Source organism: Schistocerca gregaria, chromosome X (genome assembly GCF_023897955.1).
Source record: "Schistocerca gregaria isolate iqSchGreg1 chromosome X, iqSchGreg1.2, whole genome shotgun sequence".
NCBI classification, from domain to species: domain Eukaryota; kingdom Metazoa; phylum Arthropoda; class Insecta; order Orthoptera; family Acrididae; genus Schistocerca; species Schistocerca gregaria.
The window spans coordinates 760,859,957-760,884,124 of NC_064931.1; positions in this window are offsets into that span (position 1 = coordinate 760,859,957).

Sequence of the window (24,168 nt, forward strand, 5' to 3'; positions counted from 1 at the left end):
GAGCCATTTGAACCATTTTTTTTTTTTTTTTTTTTTTTTTTTTTTTTTTTTTTTTTTTTGCTACTGTAATAGAAGTCTTATTTAGACCATGCGCGTTTCGGTTTCTTTCAAAGCATCGTCATAAGTCTCTGAAACAGTTTTAGTTCTTCTTGGAGATCTGTTCATCAATATTGCAATCATCTCTCATTTTTTACGTTGTTGCTAGTAAACAGAACTAAATTACAATTATTGCTCGCGTTTTTTTTTTTCTCCTAATTTTCTTCCACACACTGGTGCTCGACTTTTAGAACCCTACACTACACTGTCATTGGGTATATTTTCATTTTTATTTTGTTTTGATGGCGCAAGATATTTACCACGAAATAACGATGAGAAATTATCAAGAGCGGATGAATTTAAACAATGTTCAGAACTTGCTAGGGCGCAGTAAAAGTCGGAGAATTATTTTATGGTCCTCGCACTGTTACACACACACGATCAATTTCAAAGGTGGTTGGCTTCCAAGTTGTAAGGAAATCCGTTACGACGAGGTAGATAATCGACATTAGAAAACATGCAAGAGCCAAATAAATGCGTATATCTGAAGCTCATAGCGCACCAAGAGGTCTAGTTGGGAGGGGGTTGGTCAGTGGTACTGCTACAACTGCTGCTGATGAAGACTATTTCTGCAGTCTTTACGAAGTCTTTGTAAACCATTCGAACAATTCGGTGGCCGTGCGGTTCTAGGCGCTGCAGTCGGGAACCGCGGGACTGCTACGGTCGCAGGTTCCAATCCTGCCTCGGGCACGGATGTGTGTGGTGTCCTTAGGTTAGTTAGGTTTAAGTAGTTCTACGTTCTAGGGGACTGATGGCCTCATAGTGCTCAGAACCATTTGAACCAATGACTGCCATCTCGATTCATATTCGTGACACTCCCCCCCCCCCCCCCCCTCCCTTCTTCACGATATTACAAAACGAATTGCCCTCATCTCAACTTATCCGATGTCCTCCGTCGATCATATCTGGTAAGAATCTCAAACTGCGCAGCAGTACTCCAGAAGAGGACGGACAAGTGTAATACAGGGACGCTCTTTGGTAGATTTATTGCGTCTTCTAAGTGTTCTGTGCATAAAACGCTTGCTTTGGTATTCTGTGCGACGGTTACAATTTATGTTATCTGTAATTGTAAGCCCTAGGAATTTAGGTGAGTTGAAAGCCTTAAAATTTGTGTAATTCAACGTGTAACCGAAATTTGAAAGAATCCGTTTAGTACTCGTGTGGATGACCTCACTCTTTAATATTTAAAGTCAACTACCACTTTTCGCACGCTATAGATATCTTGTCTAAATCATTTTGCAATAGGGGACTGATGACTTAAGATGTTATGTCCCATAGTGCTCAGAGCCATTTGAACCATTTGAAACATTCGAACAATTATCTTTATCTTTTTCTCATTTTTACTGGATAGAGCCTCTGGTCACAGATATACGGGAATAATAGGATGAGGCGTTTCGCCGTAATGTTTTCTCCTGTGATATATTGAATCCAGCAACATGAACCAAGACACTTGTACTGTAAATTGGCGATAACTTGCTGTGCGCTGAATTGCAGGTCGCATACAGACACCTGTCTCCTTCCAGTACTGTTCTGTCAACTGAGTTACACCAGAATTCCTGTTGACTGATTCTAAAGTAGAGTTTGTGAGGTGGCGCGCAGCGGGCCTCGGTCTGTTTGTGCCCCTACGAGCGCCCTGTGCGTGTCTGGATGCCTGGGGGCCGCGTTACGCACAGCTGGTGACCGGTGCTCTGGGCGGTCGTCGCCTCCTGGGATTGTGACACCGCAGTAAGATGTCCCGCGGCCTTAAGTGTTGCCACCCGTGGCAGGGTTTCCAGGAAGCACTGCCTAGCAGAACAATACACAGCGGGGATTGCACGGAATTACCTCGGCAACATTGCCACGCTTTCTAGGTATAGCATGTCCGTTGGCCGACAAACCGTGTACTGGGAGCACTGGCATGCCACGTGGCGATACGTCGTAGGTCTTAAGACGCAGAGACAAAATCGCAACAAATATGAACGAACATTGTGGAGAGTATCATTCAGAGCCCGCAGCATTAGAAAATTGCAGCGAAATGCAGGAAGATCTGCAGCGGATAGGCACTTGGTGCAGGGAGTGGCAACTGACCCTTAACATAGATAAATGTAATGTATTGCGAATACATAGAAGGAAGGTTCCTTTATTGTATGATTATATGATAGCGGAACAAACAATGGTAGCAGATGATTCTGTAAAATATCTGGCAGTATGCGTACGGAACGATTTGAAGTGGAATGATCATATAAAATTAATTGTTGATAAGGCGCGTGCCAGGTTGAGATTCATTGGGAGAGTCCTTAGAAAATGTAGTCCATCAACACAGGAGGTGGCTTACAAAACACACGTTCGGCATAGCGGTTCTAGGCGCTTCAGTCTGGAACCGCGCGACCTCTACAGTCGCAGGTTCGAATCCTGCCTCGGGCATGGATCTGTGTGATTTCCTTAGGTAAGTTAGGTTTAAGTAGTTCTAAGTTCTAGGGGACTGATGACCTCAGAAGTTAAGTCCCATAGTGCTCAAAGCCATTTTCGTTCGGCCTATACTTGTGTATTGCTCATCAGTGTAGGATCCATAACAGGTCGGGTTGACAGAGGAGATAGAGAAGATCCAAAGAAGAGCGGCGCGTTTCGTCACAGGGTTATTTGGTAACCGTGATAGCGTTACGGAGATGTTTAGCAAACTCAAGTGGCAGACTCTTCAATAGAGGCGCTCTGCATCGCGGTGTAGCTTGGTGTCCAAGTTTCGAGAGGGTGCGTTTCTGGATGAGGTATCGAATATATTGCTTCCCCCTACTTATACTCCCCGAGGAGATCACGAATGTAAAATTAGACAGATTCGAGCGCGCACGGAAGCTTTCCAGCAGTCGTTCTTCACGCGAACCATACGCGACTGGAACAGGAAAGGGAGGTAATGACAGTGGCACGTAAAGTGCCCTCCGCCACACACCGTTGGGTGGCTTGCGAAGTATAAATGTAGATGTAGATGTACATGCGCTATTCGTCCACGAGACTCAGAGGACCATGGACACGGGTTCTTAGGTAGATGCCGTGTTCCCCACAGCCGTTTAATGAACAAAGTAAGAGCATATGGACAATCAGACCAATAGTGTGATTGGATTGAAGAGTTCCTAGATAACAGAACGCAGCATGTCATTCTCACTGGAGAGAAGATTTCCGAAGTAAGAGTGATTTCAGGTGTGCCGCAGGGGAGTACCGTAGGACCGTTGCTATTCACAATACATATAAATGACCTTGTGTATAACATTGGAAGTTCACTGAGGCTTTTTGCGGATGATGGTATAGTATATCGACAGGTTGTAAGGATGGAAAATTGTACTGAAATGCAGCAGGATCTGCAACGAATTGACGCATGGTGCAGGTAATGGCAATTGAATCTCAATGTAGACAAGTGTATTGTGCTGCGAATATACAGAAAGAAAGATAATTTATCATTTAGCTACAATATAGCAGGTCAGCAACTGGAAATAGTTAATTCCATAAATTATCTAGGAGTAGGCATCAGGAGTGATTTAAAATTGAATGACCATATAAAATTAATCGTCGGTAAAGCAGATGCCAGACTGAGATTCATTGGAAGAATCCTAAGAAAATGCAGTCCGCAAACAATGGAAGTAGGTTACAGTGCACTTGATCGCCCACTGCTTGAATACTGCTAACCCATGTGGGATCCGTACCAGATAGGGTTGATAGAAGAGATAGAGAAGATCCAACGGAGAGCAGCGCGCTTCGTTACAGGATCATTTAGAAATCGCTAAAGCGTTACGGAGATGATAGATAACCTCCAGTGGAAGACTGTGCAAGAGAGACGCTCAGTAGCTCGGTACGGACTTTTGTTGAACTTGCGATAGCATACCTTCACTGAGGAGTCAAGCAGTATATTGCTCCCTCATACGTATATCTCGCGGAGAGACCATGAGGATAAAACCAGAGAGATTAGAGCCACACAGAGGCATACCGACAGTCCTTCTTTCCACGAACAATACGAGGCTGGAATAGAAGGGAAAACCGATAGAAGTACTCAAGGTACCCGCAGCCACACACCGTCAGGTGGCTTGCGGAATATAGATGTAGATGTAGATGTAGATGTACTCCATGCAGCTTGACACAATTCTATAGCCTCACTTCACGTGTATAAATTTTCACAATATTCTGTTAGCTTAGCCGGTCGATGTGGCGAGCGGTTCTAGGCTCTTCAGCCCGGAACCGCGTGACTACTACGATCGCAGGTTCGAATCCTGCCTCGGGCATGGATGTGTGTGATGTCCTTAGGTTGGTTAGGTTTAAGTAGTTCTAAGTTATAGGGTACTGATGACCTGAGATGTTATGTCCTATAGTGTTCAGAGCCATTGGAACCATTTTTTTGCTAGTTCGCCATTAAGCTTGTTAAGAATAAAACACAGAATAACCCTATTTCGAGAGTCTATCCCTTATGTGGGGCACAACCTCCACAAGAAACTGCTAGTATCTTGTTATCAGCGCTAAGTAAGTGATATAAATTAAACGTGACCAGTCGTCTGAAGGTAAACCTGTCGGTTCGAAATCGGCAATGGCGCTCTTTTTTAACGAATATAATAATTACCAGTGACTAGTTGCTATTTTCACTTTGAGTGACAATCGTCCAGCCATAGGGAATTTGTTTTCTCATGGTTTCACTGAACAGCGTAGGGTGAATGGTTTCTTTGAAAACGACACTGCCGATTTCCGTCCCCATCCTTCAAAATCCGAGTTTGTTTTTCGCTTCTAACGATCCGTTAGTCGACTGGTCGTTGAATTTTTTCTAATCTTCCTTTCCTTTATCTATGTTAGCAGTCCACCAGCAGTCCTTGTTTTACTTTTTTTCTTTATTTTAATACCATTTCCTCTGCAGTACTAAGACAGAGTTTTGAATTTTTTACTAAATGTGCAAACTCCGACGTTTCTCTGCTGTGCGTTGTTTCATGTCTTTATTCAGGTCCTTTTGCAGGATAACAACTTTCGTTGTTCTTCCGTTGACGTGTCGTGTGGTTAGTTATTTCAGTTTGAAAATTACAAAGGACTATTTTCCTAAATTACCGTAGTACAACACCCACATTAATTCTTATAAATATACATTCAGAAATAAAACTACGGTTTCGTTAAACAGTTAAGTACCATTACACATGTGAAATTTTTGTTTCTCAAAATTACACTATTTTATGTTCTGGAATACAGAAACGAATGAAATTATTGGAGAAGCTAGAGTCCTGACGTGCATCTCGCTTATGTCGCTATTTTCAAGGTTCTAACCCAAATGACACCAGTAGAAAGTCTTATTTGATGAACTCGAACCCGGAATCTTGACCTATCCTGGCACAACTCGCGACCTTTCCTCACATCTTCAGTTCTGCCAGTGCCGACCTCCCACTTTCGAGACTTCTCAAAAGCTCCCCTGAATAGCTAGCTGCACTTTTACTCCTGCAAAAAAAGAAAAATTCGCGGATATATGGCTTACCCACAACCACCACAGAAATTAGTTGCTGCGTTGACACGGCGTGCTTTCAGGGCCGTTTTTTCCATTCGGCGAAAGTAGGCGGCCACCTAGAGCGGCAAATTTTTAGGGGCATGAAAGGATGGAAAAACTGATTTCATACCAGGCAGCGGAAAAATTGAGGAAATTAGGAGAAAAAATGAGAAACAGGAAAAATTTTAAAAAATGGCTCTTTGAACTATGAGACTTAACTTCTGAGGTCATCAGTCCCCTAGAACTTAGAACTACTTAAACCTAACTAACCTAAGGACATCACACACATTCATGCCCGAGGCAGGATTCGAACCTGCGACAGTAGCGGTCTCGCGGTTCCAGTCTGTAGCGCCTAGAACCGCCACCCCGGCCGGCGAAAAATTAAAACAAAAATACGTTTTCAAAAGCATACTTTGATGAAAGTAAACACACTGCCTCCACATACCACTAAACTAAAGCAGCCACTACTGCGCCACCAGGGTGGCTAATAAAAGTTGTAGAAGACTCAATAGAAAATGCAAATAAGGCGTCAGTTATTTATTTAACCGCAAGAAAGTGGATGCTGAAAAAGATTAGATTTATTCCTTATTCTAAAAGTATTTCAATTAAAACAGACACGAAATAACCACAATTACCCAGCGATCCGAGTTTGCTTCGACATGTCTCCCATCAGTATAGTATAATTTCTGAATTCAAGGAAAAATTTATTCGCACCAGAAAATAGTTCTACAGCTTTATTAGTCTATTTTCTTGCAATTAAATAAAATAAGTAATTGATGCCAAATTTAATTACACTCGTATATTAAGTTGTGTTCTAATTTAAAATGTTGAGCACATTCTTCCTATTGCAGGAAATTTCAGTAACTGAGGATAAAAAATACGAAATCTAGGACATTTGTTGTCTTCAATCAGTTTTAAACTTACTGAGGACAAAGCATGAAAACTGAGGACTGACCCCATAAAATGAGAACCTTTAGTCAATTAAGCTTATGATTAAACGTACAATAGAAAATTCGCATTGTTGTGCTCTTAGTTGTTGATGGTTGTGTGGGGGAAGGTGGCGTGTCGAGGAGACCTACGGTAGTAAAACAGAAGGGGTATTATTTTTCAAAAAAATTCTGTCCTAAGGCGCCAAAACACCTAGCAACGGCCCTGCGAGCTTTCACACAGCTACTAGTCTCGTCACAGGGCAAAAATTACGTTATCAACGCAAGGAGAAACAACTAACAGTATGTGAAGGCGTGACATTTACTGTGATAGTTCTCAACGTTGGTCTACACCGAGCGAGGTGGCGCAATGGTTAGCTTCTGGACTCGCATTCCGGAGGACGACGGTTCAAACCCTCATCCGGCCAGCCTGAATTAGGTTCTCCCTGAATTCCCTTCACGCAAATGCCGGGATGGTTCTTCTGAAAGGGCACAGCCGACTTCCTTCCACATCCTTCCTAGAACCAAAGTGACCGATGACGTCGCTGTTTAGTTCCCCTCCCCCCCCCCCCCCCCCCCCCCCCCCCCACACGAATCAACCAACCAACCAGCATGTTTGATCTACACATAACTCAGCGATACCAGGCTAACTACTCCGACAGTACGTCAAATCTGTCTCTAGTGACTTTGCCAGTGTACTCGTATAGGTTCGGGCTCTGTTAATAACGCACACGACACATGGGGGCTACTCCGACGCTGTGCGATGACTGCTGGATAACAATTGGCAACCTGCTGAGTGTAGGAGTACGTCCGCTATTGGCGGATGAATGTTCGTTTGCGAACTGTTTGTCTGACGTCAGGCGCAAACAGTATTTAGTCCCCGTTATAAGCGCCCTCTCTAGCGTCACAGCATAACTACTGAATCTGGCGGATGGCTCGGACTATTTGTATGTATTAAGGCGGAAGCACAATATGGTCGCTGTTAGCTGCGCCCTCTGTCATGACTAACCGTGAGCTAGGACTGGCCTCCTCGCGTGGCGCCCTCTGTGAATATAGCTGTGCACCGTACGTGACGGGGACAGAGGACAGTGAAGTATCCAGTCTGGACAAAACATATTTAGTAGGGCAGGACTTGAAGCCCACGGAAGTCCAATGTCTGGTGGCTGCGCTGTGTCGCTTGTTAATTATGTCGCCTTTCATTAAAATTAAGGCGAATGCTGGGATGCATGATTTGACAAGGGCAAAGCTGATTTCATTTCCCTATTCCTGTCAAATACGAACTAGGGCTCCTTCTCTAATAACTCCAGCATCGAGAAGATGTTGAACTCTAATACTTTTTCCCTTGTTATGATAGTATTTCAACAGTTACTCTCTATGTAGTTCATTCATCACTGCTTTATTGACACTCGATCTGAGTCAATTACGTTCACAAAGTGAGTTTTACAGCACTTACTTTCTTTTTCTCGCTCACAGACTGTGTCAGTGGCCATCTGTCTACGCTGTTTTCAAACTTCCTGGTAGGGTGCCAAAGCGGGAATCGAACCCAGAATCTACTATTTCACTGACAATGCTATTACCGACTAATCTACCTATGCACGACGCACGACACATCGCCATGGCCTTAATTTGGCCAGTATCTCCCTGTTACTTTCCATCCTTCACAGAAGTTACCCTGCAAATCTGTCTGCCTCTCAGTTCGATCTTCATATCTCGCACATCTTTAATGAATGTTGTTGTTCTATATTCAACGCACGCCATGATTATCATGAATTCAGATCATCGTACAGTCCAAACGAAATAAGCTCACTAGTACATAACATTACCTTATAAAGCATGATAAAACTGTGTGTGTGTGTGTTTGTTTCTTATTTCAGACCAAACTTATCCAGCATCTCATGATAACTAACAATGTCCGCCCAGATAGCTGAGTAGTCAGCGTCAGAGAGCCGGTGGGCCTCTGGAATAAAAAACTGAGTGCAAGGATCAACAAGCGAACTTTAACGGATGTCATGTTACGTCCGCAACGACCAAACCCAACGATCAACGACGAAAAAAAAAAGCAGTCAGCGTGACGGATTATCGTCCTACGGGCCCGGATTCGATTCCCGGCTGGGTCGGAGATTGTTTCCGCTCAGGGACTGGGTGTTGTGTCGTCTTAATCATCATGTCATACCCATCCGGCGCGCAGGTCGCCCAATGTGGCGTCGAATGTAATAAGACCTGCACCAAGGCGGCCGGAATTGCCTCGCAAGGGGCCTCCCGGCTAATGACGCCAACGCTCATTTCCATTTCCATAACTAAAAATGTATGTGGGATCTGAACCATCGTTCGGTTAACCATTTTACATCGTGCTCATTCCTCAACTTAGATTTTGTGAACCAAAAGTTTACACCGGTAGTCAGTGCGTTGTTTTGGGACAAAATAAGACTAAAATACTACATGTTAAAAATTTGGTGTGTTCCATCAGGAAACGTTGGCGTGTTAAACTAAAGGACAAAAGCAATTTTCTCATTATTGTCACTGTCAACTTGAACTATGCGTAGAAATAACCGCTACATTAGAATACAGGAGATAACTCAAATAAATACGCAATGAGATGAACAGAAGTTGCACTTTTATCCAAAGGTTATAATTACCCTGAATTCACCGCGGTTTATGATGGTTCCCTGGACATTAAAAAGGTTGGGAAGACCTTCTTGTGGTAAGAAGTTCTATTCCTCCACCAACGCGGGTAACAGTTGTGGGATGGTCGTTGGTGCATGTGGCTGTGCCGCAATACATATCCCGAACCACCCCCCCCCCCCCCAACCCGCCCTTCCCTTCCCAAACACACACACACACATGTGGTCGATGGGACTTAAGTCGGGAGAACGGACAGACCGATTCATTCCCCGAATATCCTCTCGTTCCATGAGTTCTCCACTTGCGCACTTCGGCGAGGCCGCGCATTGTCATCCATATGATTGAAGTCAGAGCCGAATACACCCCTGAAAAGATGCACATCGGGATGGAGTACGAGGGGCGTTTGAAAAGTCCGTGCAAAAATAAAAACTACTTACGTGTTTGGGGTAAACCTAGAAGTTAGAACTACTTAAACCTAACTAACCTAAGGACATTACACACATCCGTGCGCGAGGCAGGATTCGAACCTGCGACTGAAGCGGTCGCGCGGTTCCAGACTGAAGCGCCTTTAACCGCACGGCCACACCGGTCGGCCCGTATGGCATTCAAGTCAGTACTCTGTGCAGACCAGTCAATTACAGGGATGTTATTGTCGTGTAACCACTCTGCCACAGGCCGTGCATTATGAACTGGTGCTCGATCGTGTTGAAAGATGCAGTCACAATCTCCGAATTGATTTTCAACAGTGGGAAGCAAGAAGGTGCTTAAAACATCAATATAGGCCTGTGCCACGCAAAACAACAAGGGGTGCAAGCCCCCTTCATGAAAAACACGACCACACCGTAACACCACCGCTTCCGAAATTTACTGCTGGCACTACACACTCTGGCAAATGACGTTCACTGGACATTCGCCATATCTACACCCTGCCATCGGATCGTCACATTGTGTACCGCGATTTGTCACTCCACACAACGATTTTCCACTGTTTAATCGTCCAATGTTTACGCTCCTTACACCAAGCGAGGCGTCGTTTGGCATTTACCGGCATGATGAGTGGCTTATGAGCAGCCGCTCGACCATGATATCCTAGTTTTCTCACCTCCCACCTAACTGTCATAGTACTTGCAGTGGATCCTGATGCAATTTGGAATTCCTGTGTGATGGTCTGGATAGATGTATGCCTATTACACATTACGACCCTCTTCAACTGTCGGCGGTCTCTGTTAGTCAACAGACGAGGCCAGCCTGTACACTTTTGTGCTGTATTTTTTTTTTTTTTTTTTTTTTTTTTTCATTCCTCTCCCAGAAGGGGTGAGGCGGGCACATGGAGAGCCTATTGCTCTTTGGTGCCTTATATTATCTTAAGTTATGCTGTGGTGGCACATTTTATTTGGAAGAATGGGGAATGATATTTTTCTGTTCATTATATTTCGAGTTTCAACTCTTATTTGATCGCTTGTCGCGTGGGAGGGTGATGAGATCCTGGCATTTGCCCAAGTGCTGAGGGAAACCTCCCTAAAACCTCAGCAAGGATCTGTGTAGTCTTCTGTATGCTGTTTCTTTGTAGAGTGTTTTCTTCGTGTCCCTTCACTTTTCCACTTTACTATCACATCGGAAACAGTGGACATAGGGATGTTTAGGAGTGTGGAAACCTCACGTACGGACTTATGATACAAGTGATACCCAATCACCTGACCACGTTCGAAGTCTGTGAGTTCCGCTGAGCGCCCCGTTCTACTCTCTCGCGATGTCTAATGATTACTGAGGTTGCTGATATGGAGTACCTGGCAATAGGTGGCAGCACAATGGACCTAATACGAAAACGTATGTTTTTAGCGGTGTCCAGATACTTTTGATCACGTAGTGTACAAGAAAATTAAAACTGACTAAAAATTTTCCGGAGGCGAAAGTCTTCATAAGAGCTAAGCAAAATTTTGCCTCCAATCACAGATGGGACACCGAACCTTACGATTACTTGTATGCCGGCCGTTGTGGCGGAGCGGTTCTAGACGCTTCAGTTTGGAACCGCGCGCCCGTACGGTCGCAGGTTCGAATCCTGCCTCGGGCATGGATATGTGTGATGTCCTTAGGTTAGTTAGGTTTAAGCAGTTCTAAGTTCTAGGGGACTGATGACCTCATATGTTAAGTCCCATAGTGCTCAGAGACATTTCAACCATTTGATTACTCGTGTGGCTCAAATGGCTCTGAGCACTATGGGACTCAACTGCTGTGGTCATTAGTCCCCTAGAACTTAGAACTACTTAAACCTAACTAACCTAAGGACATCACACACATCCATGCCCGAGGCAGGATTCGAACCTGCGACCGTAGCAGTCGCACGGCTCCGGACTGCGCGGCTAGAACCGCGAGACCACCGTGGCCGGCTTACTCGTGTGACACCAAAGCTTAGGAACTATTAAGCCATCATGGAGTGATAAAACTGAGTAAGCGATATTAAAAACAAAAAGACTGATGTATGATATCTGATCCCTAGAATGTATGTATTGATTCAGTGTACTAGTGAGTTGCCACAGAAGAGTCGTATTGGTGGACAGCCACTTCATTTGCAACAGAAAGCAGGCAGTAGTGTTAGCAGTGCAGTTTCAGTTAAGTCGCAGTGGCAGAAGACCCTATGATCTTACGACACGCCATGTGTAATATCCCACTGCGTTCCATTTCAGTGTTGCTGTGGTTGCGATGGAATTTCTAGTGGGTGAAAAGCAGGCTGGACAGTAGACTGCATATCGCTGTTTTATACAGTTTACAGTACAACAAGAATTGGTACAGACACGAAGCTGCGTCATGACGCCAGCTGGTTTGATGAAGTTGCCCCTTTCAGATGCTAATGAATTCGCTCAACAGACCCAGAGGCACATTTCCACTTTGTGGCATTACTCTGTGTTAATCGGTTCACCCGCCTCTAACGACCTCGCTGTCGACGCCACGTTAAGCCGTGATCAAAGAAAAATAGCCGCTTCAACAATTTAGAATTGTTCTAAAACTCCCTTTGTAGAGGGTCGGGACAGATTGCTTGTGTGCAAGAAGAGCAGGTCTAAAGTAGTGCATTAATATTCAGGAACTCTATACTCGGTATGAGACACACGATCTGCTGCCTTCTGTTTCACGAATAACGTGCTTGTCGTTTCGTGATAATTGCCACTGTTCAGGACAAGACAGACAGCTGCTATTTGGTGGCATAATTACAAGTTGAGATTCACAGGGTTTTCCAATGTCTGTAGAGTCAAATTTAAAGTCGTGCATTTTAGTTGCTGTATGCATGCATAACTGGCTTGGGAATAGAATAAAATAGCCAACATTCTGACTCTTTTGTAAACAATAACAGAGCTTCAAGATATCTTAAGAGATGTAACAATGTATTAAACAACGTCGCAACAAAAGAAACTGTATAAATATTAAAGCTTCAGTCTAATAATGTTGATTTTCGGAGAATAAAATAGAAAAACCTTTGTAACTTAAAATCTCTTCCTAACAGCTCCGCATTTCACGTAATTCAGAACCCAGATAATTATGACTTTATCTGCCACTAAAAGTGCAGAGGGCATAATAATTTCATCATGAAAATAAATACAAATGTTCTTCTTCAAGCTACTGGGCGCGTATATTCCTTTAAACTGTAAATGAACCAACGATTTCTGCAACGAAAAAATGCAATCTCGATTTGGTTATCTGAACGTATTAGTACCAGAATTAATCTTATTTCTTGGCTCCATTGTTAATAAATCTATATTCCTTAGACAATGTTTTTACTTTAGTGTAATACGAAGCAGTTTTGGTATAAAACCATTTGTTGGAGAGTTGCAATGCGTCTTATAATGACTCCTGAGCTTCTAGAAGTCCGTTACTCTGCTATTTCATAACACGCAGTGGTCTTCCGCCGTATTCGGCTTTGAGAACACAAGAACAAGATGTTCCGGCGGAGGCTCCATAAATTATTTCCATTTGTATCCTGCGGCGTAAACAGAGCCAGATGGGTCTCATATAACCCAGTGTTTCCCTCTGCCTCGGAGGATATCTCGGGACGAAATGAAACATGTAACCAGATGAGTGTTTCATAGCTCCCAGACCACTGGAAACAGTTCCAATCCACTCTTGTTAAAATCACGCGGGATCAGCAAGACATACAATATATTTGTGATTCGTAGACGCATTTCTGGTTCCAGAAAACTTTGCGTGAAGTTCGCAGAAAGACGTCTGTTTCTCTTTTCACGTTATTTCTCTACGTGAAGCGAAAGTAAATATTCTGGGAGTGATGATAAATATAACATTTAATAACTAATGAAGATTCTCTCAACTCAAATTATTTTGTGTAATTAGTTGAATAGTTTTTACAGCAGTAAATACTTTTCTTGTTGGAGTAATTAAAAATGGTTCAAATGGTTCTGAATACTGTGGGACTTGACATCTGAGGTCATCAGTCCCCAAGAACTTAGAACTACTTAAACCTAACTAAGCTAAGGACATCACACACATCCATGCCCGAGGCAGGATTCGAACCTGATCGTAGCGGTCGCGCGGTTCCAGACTGAAGCGCCTAGAACCGCTCGGGGAGTAATTAAGCTTCAGATAAATTGTCCATGATAGATTAACTGTTTGCATCTTTTACCCAACGCATTTAACTGCGTTGAACGTATCCTAATACCATTACCTTTCAGTTCAGAAAGTGTTTTACGACGACTATGAAAATACACCGTGGAAATAAAAAATATGGCTGAATAGAAACTAGAGATACGTATGTGGCTTTTATTTGAAAAGCTTAAATAATGTCACAATACGAAAGTGAGTGCTGACTGCTATCTAACAGTTATTTTGGCCGTGGTGTATCTAAAACGCGTCTAATGAAATAAATCGTACTGATGCAAGGTTTTTCTTTTTTTTCCTTCTGCTGAATCCACTCTTTCTGTTTTCTAGAGTATGGCATCCCTGGAGATTGCTGTAGACACAACTTCTTTCCCTGTATCACCTTGGCCTGTTATTTATACCTTCGTCCTTCCAAACTAGACCAATAATATTTTTAAAACCCAAATCCCTAACCATAGAACTCAAGTAATGCGTCCAAAACACCAAAATAAAGCAGGAAAGATTGTCCGAATCTAGTACCTAAAGGCCAAATTGCATCCTGACTTTGACCAGTTCCATAGATTCCGTCGAATTACCTCCTGTGCCAACACCAAGTTAGCTCTCCTCACGAACCTCTCGCAAGCCAAAGAACACAAACCTACAAACTAGCCACCATCTTCCCACCCTCATCTCTGTAATCAAGAAGGTCGAATGACAATGGAGGAAGTGGAATCAGAGCTAAACTCCCATCATCATACAGAAATCCGGGAAGCCCTCTACATCAACAATAATTCATTCACAACACTCCTCATCTTTATATTCACTGAATCATTCTCCCAGTCGAAAATTCGAAATCCATCCCCAGTCCCACTGCTGCCAACGATCGGCCCATTGACAACTGGAAAAACCCACTAACCTCTTCTCACTATATAACCCCCAAGTCCTAAAACAATATCCCAGCATTGTGTCCTGTCCCAACTGCAACTCCTGTCTCACATGTTTAATCAAATATGAAGTTGGGCCACCACATACCTGCTTGTGAGCCGGCCGCGGTGGTCTCGCGGTTCTAGGTGCGCAGGCCGGAACCGTGCGACTGCTACGGTTGCAGGATCGAATCCTGCCTCGGGCATGGATGTGTGTGATGTCCTTAGGTTAGGTAGGTTTAAGTAGTTCTAAGTTCTAGGGGACTGATGACCACAGCAGTTGAGTCCCATAGTGCTCAGAGCCATTTGAACCATTTTTGAACCTGCTTGTGCTACCACGGAATACATATAATCTAATTTGTCTCAACAGTTCCATCCAGCCACTTCCCTCTGTTCGAAACTTATGAAATTCCTGAGCATTATACTCCGAACTATCCATCTCCGACAAGTCTCCCTTGCAGCACACTCCATATTCCACTTAAACACTTAAATAACCTACGCCCATAACCATGCACACTTCGTCTTAACCGATTCGACGCCATAGTATAACCCCACCCTTTTATCCACATGACCGCAATAAAACAGTGTATTCCACAGTACACGTTTCGTCCAAATAAACAAACCCCTACTTAAGCATAAAATCGTCGTAAACGAAGCTTTCCTTTAACCATACTCTACCATCTGAAACTTGTGTTATATCCTAAGGTGGGGCAGCAATTGGCCATGTGTGGCATTAGCGTCTCCTTTGGAAACTATATACTTAATCACTATCATTTACTGCTGTCTGTCTTTTTGCATCGTAAAATGCGCCCCAAAACTATATCTTATTCCCATTCCTGTTCTCCTCTACACTACAGATAAGCCTAAGCTACCTCCTCTCTTCCAGTAGCCGTCCGCAGCTTGTGGTCGCGTTTTCGCTTACCGAGCATGGGGTCTCGTGTTCGATTCCCGGCGGAGTCAGGGATTTTCACCTGCCTCGTGATGACTGGGTGTTTGTGTTGTCCTCATCATTTCATCATCATTCATAAAAGTGGTGAGATTGGACTGAGCAAAAGTTGGAAATTTGGTTGGGCGCTGATAACCGCGCAGTTGAGCACTTCACAAACCAAATATCATCATCTTCCAGTAGCCGAAGACACTGCTTTCCTGGCTCTCTCTCCTATCTTTCAGATATCCCTCTAGCTCCATCTCAACCATTTCATATCCTGGTACATCCAGTGGATCCTTAATATCAATACCTTGTAAACTGTACGAAGAACCACACGGATCTTTTGCTTTCACGAGTTTTACATAACCACTTACAACCTTCCTATCCAGCTAACTAACAAACTAGAATACCTCAAACAAATAAAAAAAGAGAAGGAATATTACCGCTAAACGTCTTATTGACGGCGAAGTCATTAGGCGCCGAGCAAGGGAGGACGGGGAAGATAACTGGCCATGTCCTTTCCAAATGAACCTTGCTGACGTTTACCTTAAGCGATTGAGAAAAACCACAGTAAATCTGACTTTGGATGATCGGAGGATGATTTAAATAGTATTTCTCCCGAACGTTGGACCCCATCTCACCTCTGTGTCAAACCACTCGATAGCATGAGAAAAATAAGGGGCAGGGGAATCATGGATATCTTTTCATGTCACGGCATTTCAGTACATGGGTTGTGTGGCACGGAAATATGAGCACAAGCGTTTCTTTCTCATTATGTCTGTAGATTTCTGCTTGATACAGCGATCCCTTCAACCATCTCGATGGTCCTGAAGATGACGCAGTAAATCGCCAAAACTGGTAGCTCAGTAAAATAACAATTTGGAATCTAGACAGCTGAAAGGTGTTTGATTTGACATCCTGATATCGTAGTCATTGACATACTGGACTCGAACTCGAGAGGATGGCGGTTGAAATCACAGTCTGGCCATCCAGATTTAGGTTCCAGAATGCAAGTGCTCTACCATCTGAGCTACCAAAGCACGACTCACGCCCGGTCCTCACAGCTTTAGTTCTGCCAGTATCTCGTCTCCTACCTTCCAAACTTTACAGAAACTCTCCTGCGAACCTTGCAGAACTAGCACTGCTGAGAGAAAGGATACTGCAGAGACATGGCTTAGCCACAGCCTGGGGGATGTTTCCAGAATGAGATTTTCACTCTGCAGCGGAGTGTGCGCTGATATGAAACTTCCTGGCAGATTTAGGTTTTTCATGGTCTTCCTAAATTGATGAAGGCAAATGCCGGGATCGATCTTTTCAAAAACACACAGAAACTTTCTCTTCCCTACCGTTCCACCGTAACGTGACTGTGCTCCGTTCCTTATAACATTGTCGTCGATGGTACGTTAAACCCTCATCTTCCTCCTTCTTTCATCTCGGCCTTAATTAGTTTCCAGCTTCGAGGCTCATTTGTGTAGGTAATGCGTAAGGGGGATTCCACAATCATTTACGTACGAGCCTTTACAGAACCATCTAAACGTACACATCCCCAACAGTAGTCTGACGTCTGGATACAACCCCGGCTTTTGTTCCTCCTATTGTGCCGCGGTAAATTCGACCGTCGTAGCGGCCGCTCCGATAACATTTGATCTCGTCTGATGTCCCATTTGCGGCGAGAGCGATGTGAACGGGACGTTGAACCGTAGAGGCAGCGCCATTCAACGTGTGGCACTTCACGGATGAGACGCTGAGCCGTACGCAGCTGCAGCACTCCCACTAATCGGCCGACAGCCCGGCCGGGCCCGGACACAGCCTGCTGTCAGCTCGCCATGGAAATGAGCCCCGCCGCGCGACCGACTACGTGTCAAACCTCCCCGCTACAGCCGAGCTACAAGGCGACATAATTTCCGGATTAAATTAAATTGATTTACATTTTCCTTGCTGTACAGATGCCACGCATCCACGTGCAAGTGTCTTTTCCCGCAGATCCGACACATTGGATGTTTCTAATCTTCCATTAGGTGAGGGACTCGATGTTTGTGCTGAAGCTGTCTTAAGTTTCGTATAATACGTTCTGGAATTGCGGAGTGACCGGAGAAACTTACGTGATGCACGCGTAAGATATTTAATGGCATCGGAGAGGCTCCTTTTGCAGCTGATAATTTCATGAAGGTTAAAAGCCGTGCTGCAAATCCTTAATGGTCGAAATACACGCAGTTACTCGGCTCTATTGCGCGACGTGGGCTACGCATAAAAATTTCGGCACAGCCCCTAAGCGATCGAGTGAGAATGTGCAGTGTTAAAGCACTGGATTCGTATTAGGAAAAATCGGGGGCCTGAGCACCGTCCGGAAGATGAAGGAACGAAGACTAAGGTTTGCCGGCCGCGGTGGTCTCGCGGTTCTAGGCGCGCAGTCCGGAACCGTGCGACTGCTACGGTCGCAGGTTCGAATCCTGCCTCGGACATGGATGTGTGTGATGTCTTAGGTTAGTTAGGTTTAAGTAGTTCTAAGTTCTAGGGGACTGATGACCACAGCAGTTGAGTCCCATAATGCTCAGGGCCATCTGAACCATTTTTTTTTAAGACTAAGGTTTAACGCCCAATCGATGACGAGGTCATGAAAGATTCGGCAGTCGCACTGACTAGGGACGGGCAAGGAAGAAAATCGGTCGCACCTTTCAAAGCAATCTACACGGCATTCGCGTTAAACGATTTAGAGATATCACGTAACACCTAAATCTACATCTGTACTTCACAAACCCTCTAGAACTTCCCCGCCCCCCGCCCCCCACACCGCCCTGTTCCATTCACGAATAGCATTTGGGAAGAATGACTGTCAGTAACGCTCCTTACGATTTCCGGTTTCTCTGTTTTTTCGTCGTGGTCACTTTGCGAAACGTATGTTTACTTTTTCCAAATTTCAACATGGAACCTCTCCATGATGTACAACGCTCTCTCGTAAAGTGTAGCATTGAAATTAGGTTAACATATCCGTAAATATCTCGTACCGTGCAAAAAACTCCATGATGGAACGCACCCCTGTTCCTCTGAAGTTCTCTGTCTCCTCTATTAATCCTAAGTGGTAAGAGTCTCAGACTGATAAGTAATACTCGAGTGCAATTGGAACATGGTCCTTTAAGCCACTTCTCTCATGGATGAATTACATTTCCTAAAATGGCTCAAATGGCTCTGAGCACTATGGGACTCAACTGCTGGGGTCATCAGTCCCCTAGAACTTAGAACTACTTAAACCTAACTAACCTAAGGACATCACACACATCCATGCCCGAGGCAGGATTCGAACCTGCGACCGTAGCAGTCGCGCGGTTCCGGACTGCGCGCCTAGAACCGCGAGACCACCGCGGCCGGCTACATTTCCTAAAGATTCTTCCAAATAATCTCAGGCTGGCATGTGCTTTATTTTGTTTAGTCATCCCATTTTAGGTTGTGCTGGATGGTTACTACCAAGTGTTTTACGGTAGTTACTGTTTATAAATTGTTCAAATGGCTCTAAGCACTATGGAACTTAACATCTGCTGTCATCAAATCCCTAGACTTAGAACTACTTAAAACTAACTAACCTAAAGACATCACACACATCCATGCCCGAGGCAGGATTCGAACCTGTGACGTAGCAGCAGCGCGGTTCCTGACTGAAGTGCCTAGAACCGCTAGGTCACAGCGGCCGGCTTGCAACTTTCTGGAACTCCTTCCTGTCCTTGTGTAGTATAAGGATAGGTTTTGGTTGTGTGGAAGGACTGAAGGAATAGTTAGGATGAAAGTATGGCCTTTGTGTTGGGATAGTGTATGCCTTACTAGGAATTTGTTGGCTGAGAGATAACGGATTTTTCGCCTGTTTATGCGGAATGCTTTACGATTAACAGAATGAATTTTTCCATCTGCCTATACGAACCTTCCTGGAAAGTCAGAATTGTGTGTCAGACCGAGCCTCGAACTCGGGACCTATGCCTTTCTGTGCTCTATCAACTGAACTACCCAAGCACGACCCGTCCTCTCAATTTCACTTCCACAAGTACCTCGTCTCCTAGCTTCCAAACTTCACAGAAGTTTCCTGCGTAACTTGAGGGACTAGCACTTCTGGAAGAAAGGATATTGCGAAGACATGGCTTAGCCACAGCCTGGGGGTGTTTCCAGAATTAAATTTTCACTCTCCAGCGGAGCGTGCGCCGATGTGAAACTTCCTGGCAGATTAAAACTGTGTAAGAAGTAAAATTGTGAGGTCGGGTCGTGAGCCGTGCTTGGGCAGCTGCTAGAGCACTTGCCTGCGAAAGGCAGAGGTCCTGAAATCGAGTATCTGTCTGGCACACAGTTCTGATCTGCCAGGAAACTGCCTAAGTTACATTCATTTACGCTGAGGGTCAACTGCTATTTCATTGCAGCAATCGTCGATGCTCTGCAGTTCTTTATTTAAAAAGCTACAGTCTTCTTGCGTATGGACATCATCGTCTGCGAATCGCCTCAAGGAGACTCCAACATTGTCTACTATGAATTTTTAGCATATGTTGACTGTGCCTTACTCTGGCGTGTTATAGTAATTTTATGCTTCTAAAGAAGGCTAGATTAATTTAGCCGAAACCTGGTGATGAGAAGATAATTTGCGCAACTGAGGCTGATCCTTCTAAATATTAAATATTAAAATATTATCCACTGTATCACTAATATAAACTGGATGAGAGGACAAGGACTTGAACCGACTTCCGACACTGCGCCATCTCACTCGGGGCCCCGTCCGGACACCCTGACAGTTTTCTGCGTTTTCCTCAAGCATTTCCTGCGAATCATTACCATGTAAATTAACGTGGTGTAAACAGTTTGCGGAATTCAAAAATGGTTCAAATGGCTCTGAGCACTATGGGACTCAACTGCTGTGGTCATTAGTCCCCTAGAACTTAGAACTACTTAAACCTAACTAACCTAAGGACATCACACACATCCATGCCCGAGGCAGGATTCGAACCTGCGACCGTAGCAGTTGCACGGTTCCGGACTGCGCGCCTAGAACCGCGAGACCACCGCGGCCGGCAGTTTGCGGAATAATACTAAGAACCTTGAAAGTAAAAATTCGCAAATAGTGCTTTGCCTGCCAGAAGATACGGTACAGAGTCATACACAGAGAGGGCGTCATTTGGTTAGGCCGGCCTGCAGAGAGACGCGAGATAGTTATGGTGAACTACAGATGTAGATGGTCACACGCTCCAGAGGGTGCACAAAGCATGGACTTTTTCAATCTTCTGCCTAACGTCACACAAACACTTCCCAAGCGAACATCAATTTTCCAAACGCGGACATAAGCAGACACACGGCTATGTGTGCATCAACAGTTAGTTCGAAAGTATCAACAACGTGCCTCAAGACGGCATCAGGACTTACCTGTCATCATCATCCAGAAGAGCCGAACAGGAAACTCTACATATTACAGTAGTCACCATTCACCGGTTTTAGTAGTAGACCGGTATTCACAGATAGATCAGTGCGAGTGAACATTGTACTGCATTGTCACGCATCGTTTTTACAATCAGTTACGTAATAAATTATTTCATTCAATAAATTCTTGAAAGTAGTTTGCCTAACCCTATCTAGGCATGTGACGAGATTGTATAGTTGATATTTGAAACCAAACCACCTCAAAACAGCAACTACTTTCGGTGGCAAAGAGTTCTTGCCACATACAAGGAGCGTTCAATACATAATGCAACTCGGCCGCTTTTGGTTGAGACAATGCGAAACTTATTGTGGGACATTGTGTAATATTACCGTTTCACACACTATAGTGACAAAATTCCGCTATATGTAGCCTTCAAAATGGCACCTGTAACGAAAATGCATTCCATCCAGAGAGCTCTCTTTGACTTTTTGGCAGGAAACCAGAGCACCGCAGATATTCGTAGGCGTTTGCAGTATGTCTACAGAGACCTGGCAGTGAACAAAAGCACAACGAATCGTTGCGCAAACCTGTTTGATATGCAGGGTGATCAAAAAGTCAGTATAAATTTGAAAACTTAATAAACCACGGAATAATGTAGATAGAGAGGTCAAAATTGACACACATGCTTGGAATGACATGGGGTTTTATTAGAACAAAAAATAAATAAAGTTCACAAAATGTCCGACAGATGGCGCTGGACAGCTAAACTGCTACCGTGACGGGTGAGAGGTACGCCGACATGTTACAGAATCGCATCATCCCCAGCCTGGCTGGTAAACACCTGCTGGAACGTACGATGTTCATGCAGGATGGCGCCCCACCTCATATTGTTAGACGCGTGAAAGATCTCTTACGCGCCTCGTTTGGTGATGATCGTGTGCGCAGCTGCCACTTTCGTCATGCTTGGCCTCCCAGGTCCCCAGACCTCAGTCCGTGCGATTATTAGCTTTGGGGTTACCTGAAGTCGCAAGTGTATCGTGACCGACCGACATCTCTAGGGATGCTGAAAGACAACTTCCGACGCCAATGCCTCACCATAACTCCGGACATGCTTTACAGCGCTGTTCACAATATTATTCCTCGACTACAGCTATTGTTGAGGAATGATTGTGGACATATTGAGCATTTCCTGTAAAGAAGATCATCTTTGCTTTGTCTTACTTCGGTATGCTAATTATTTCTGTTCTGATCAGATGAAGCGCCATCTGTCGGACATTTTTTGAACTTTTGCATTTTTTTTTTGTTCCAATAAAACCCCATGTCATTCCAAGCATGTGTGTCAACTGGTACCTCTCTATCTACATTATTCCGTGATTTATTCAGTTTTCAAATTTATACTGACTTTTTGATCACCCGGTATATACTGCCCGAATCTCGCACGTTCCGGCTTCCATGTGTTTGGCCAAAGAAGGATGCACTCCGCGGGAAGCAGTATGCAGATGATGGGAAGGTTACTGGTGTAGCAAGACGTTGCCTCCGACATCGACTAGTAGGGTGGTACCATGTGGGAATACAGACTTCCCAGTAAGGTGGCGTAAAGCCATCGCATTTAACGGAAATTATGTTTTGTAACTGAAAGATGCGGAATAATATGGTGTGCTTGAATGCTGAATAAAATCAACCTGCTTTCAGAAAAGCATATGTTGGATTACTTATTGAACGCCCTACATATTATGCTGAGGCCAAGTGTATTTGGTGAACACAACAAATACAACTTAAGTTATGTTTAAGTGTGGCAGTACAAATACTACAACATGGTTGTGAAAAATGAACTGTTCGATACGAGAACGTTTTAGGCTCCAGGAAAGAGATTTGTAAGGAAAGTCAAAAGATGTAGTCTCGTGGACACCCAAGCACCAAAATGAGATTATTATGCCGGACCAGGTTTCAGCCACTTAGTCGCTTCGTCTACGACACGTAGATAAGAAAACTGCCTGAAGTAATAATGACTAATTGACGTAATAGTAAATGGGAAGCAGTTAGATCAAGTTAGTGATTAAGAGACTCGCCAAACCAACTGGAAGCGTAATCTTGAATGAAATGTGGTTACGATGACTTCAGGTGAATGCCAGTATTGTTCCTGCAGTGAAACCACGCTGTCCAACAGTTCTCCGTCTGCAATGACCCCTAGTTCTCCTTCCTATGTGGTTTTGCGGCTAATCAACACATTACTGTAGGCATACTGGGCTCGCTACGGATCTGCATTCAAGAGACTTTGTGTATTCGACTTTGAAACGGCTAAAGGTTAAGGCGTTAGTGTAACAGAAGACGATGCTGTAGATTCCCTGTTGTTATCATAGAATTCCTACTAGGGGGAAACTGAAAAAGGACACGAAGGTCCAAAGGTCCAGCTTCTATAAAAAGAAACATCAGCTTCATGCCTCAGACCTTGTATATAAAGAATAATGTGGCGTGTTGTTCATCTGTAACATCTAAATTTCAATGCGGCTGTACTCTACCAGTCGGAACAGGTCACGTAGGCTTAATCCATGTATTTGGTGGTACTAAACCAAGCTTAGATGCATTTGTCAGACATAACACGTGTTGCCTCATTATGTTTCTCGCCTCTCATTCTGAAGTAATTCAGAAAAATGTTATATGCCGACTCTTGTGTAAAGTAACAATTTAATTCACAGTGCAGGCTTACAAATCTGTCGTAGCAGATAACACTTTTACGATAGCCATCTCTCTAAAATTTCTGAGTCCGCTCCTTAACTACTTACCGGTATTTCATAAATTCACATTAGGAGAGAATTTTTTTAAATAACTGTAAGTTTCGCTGTTACCTCCCATAAGCAAAGGAAGTAGTGTACGTATCTGTCCAAAGATGCAAGACTAGTTTTTAAAGCAGAAAGTAAATTAGTTTAATGGGTGCAAAGTCAGAGTAACACCACACACACGATCACTGTTCAGTCTTATGGACACTACGTATTCCAACAAAAACTGCTTAAACTTTCTGATTGCGAAGAATTATCAGAACAGTGAAAGAGTCTCCTAAAGTGTCAGCGAAATACTTCTGCTTTTGAGCTTAACCACTGGACGAGTGCCTTTAATTTCTGTAGTGGTTTTAGGAGTACATGAACGAAGTATCCTTGAACTTATGAGGCTTCTCTGAAAGGTTCATTGTATTGTGTAAGCTGCAATACTGTCATAGGCAGAAGAACACTAAGCAA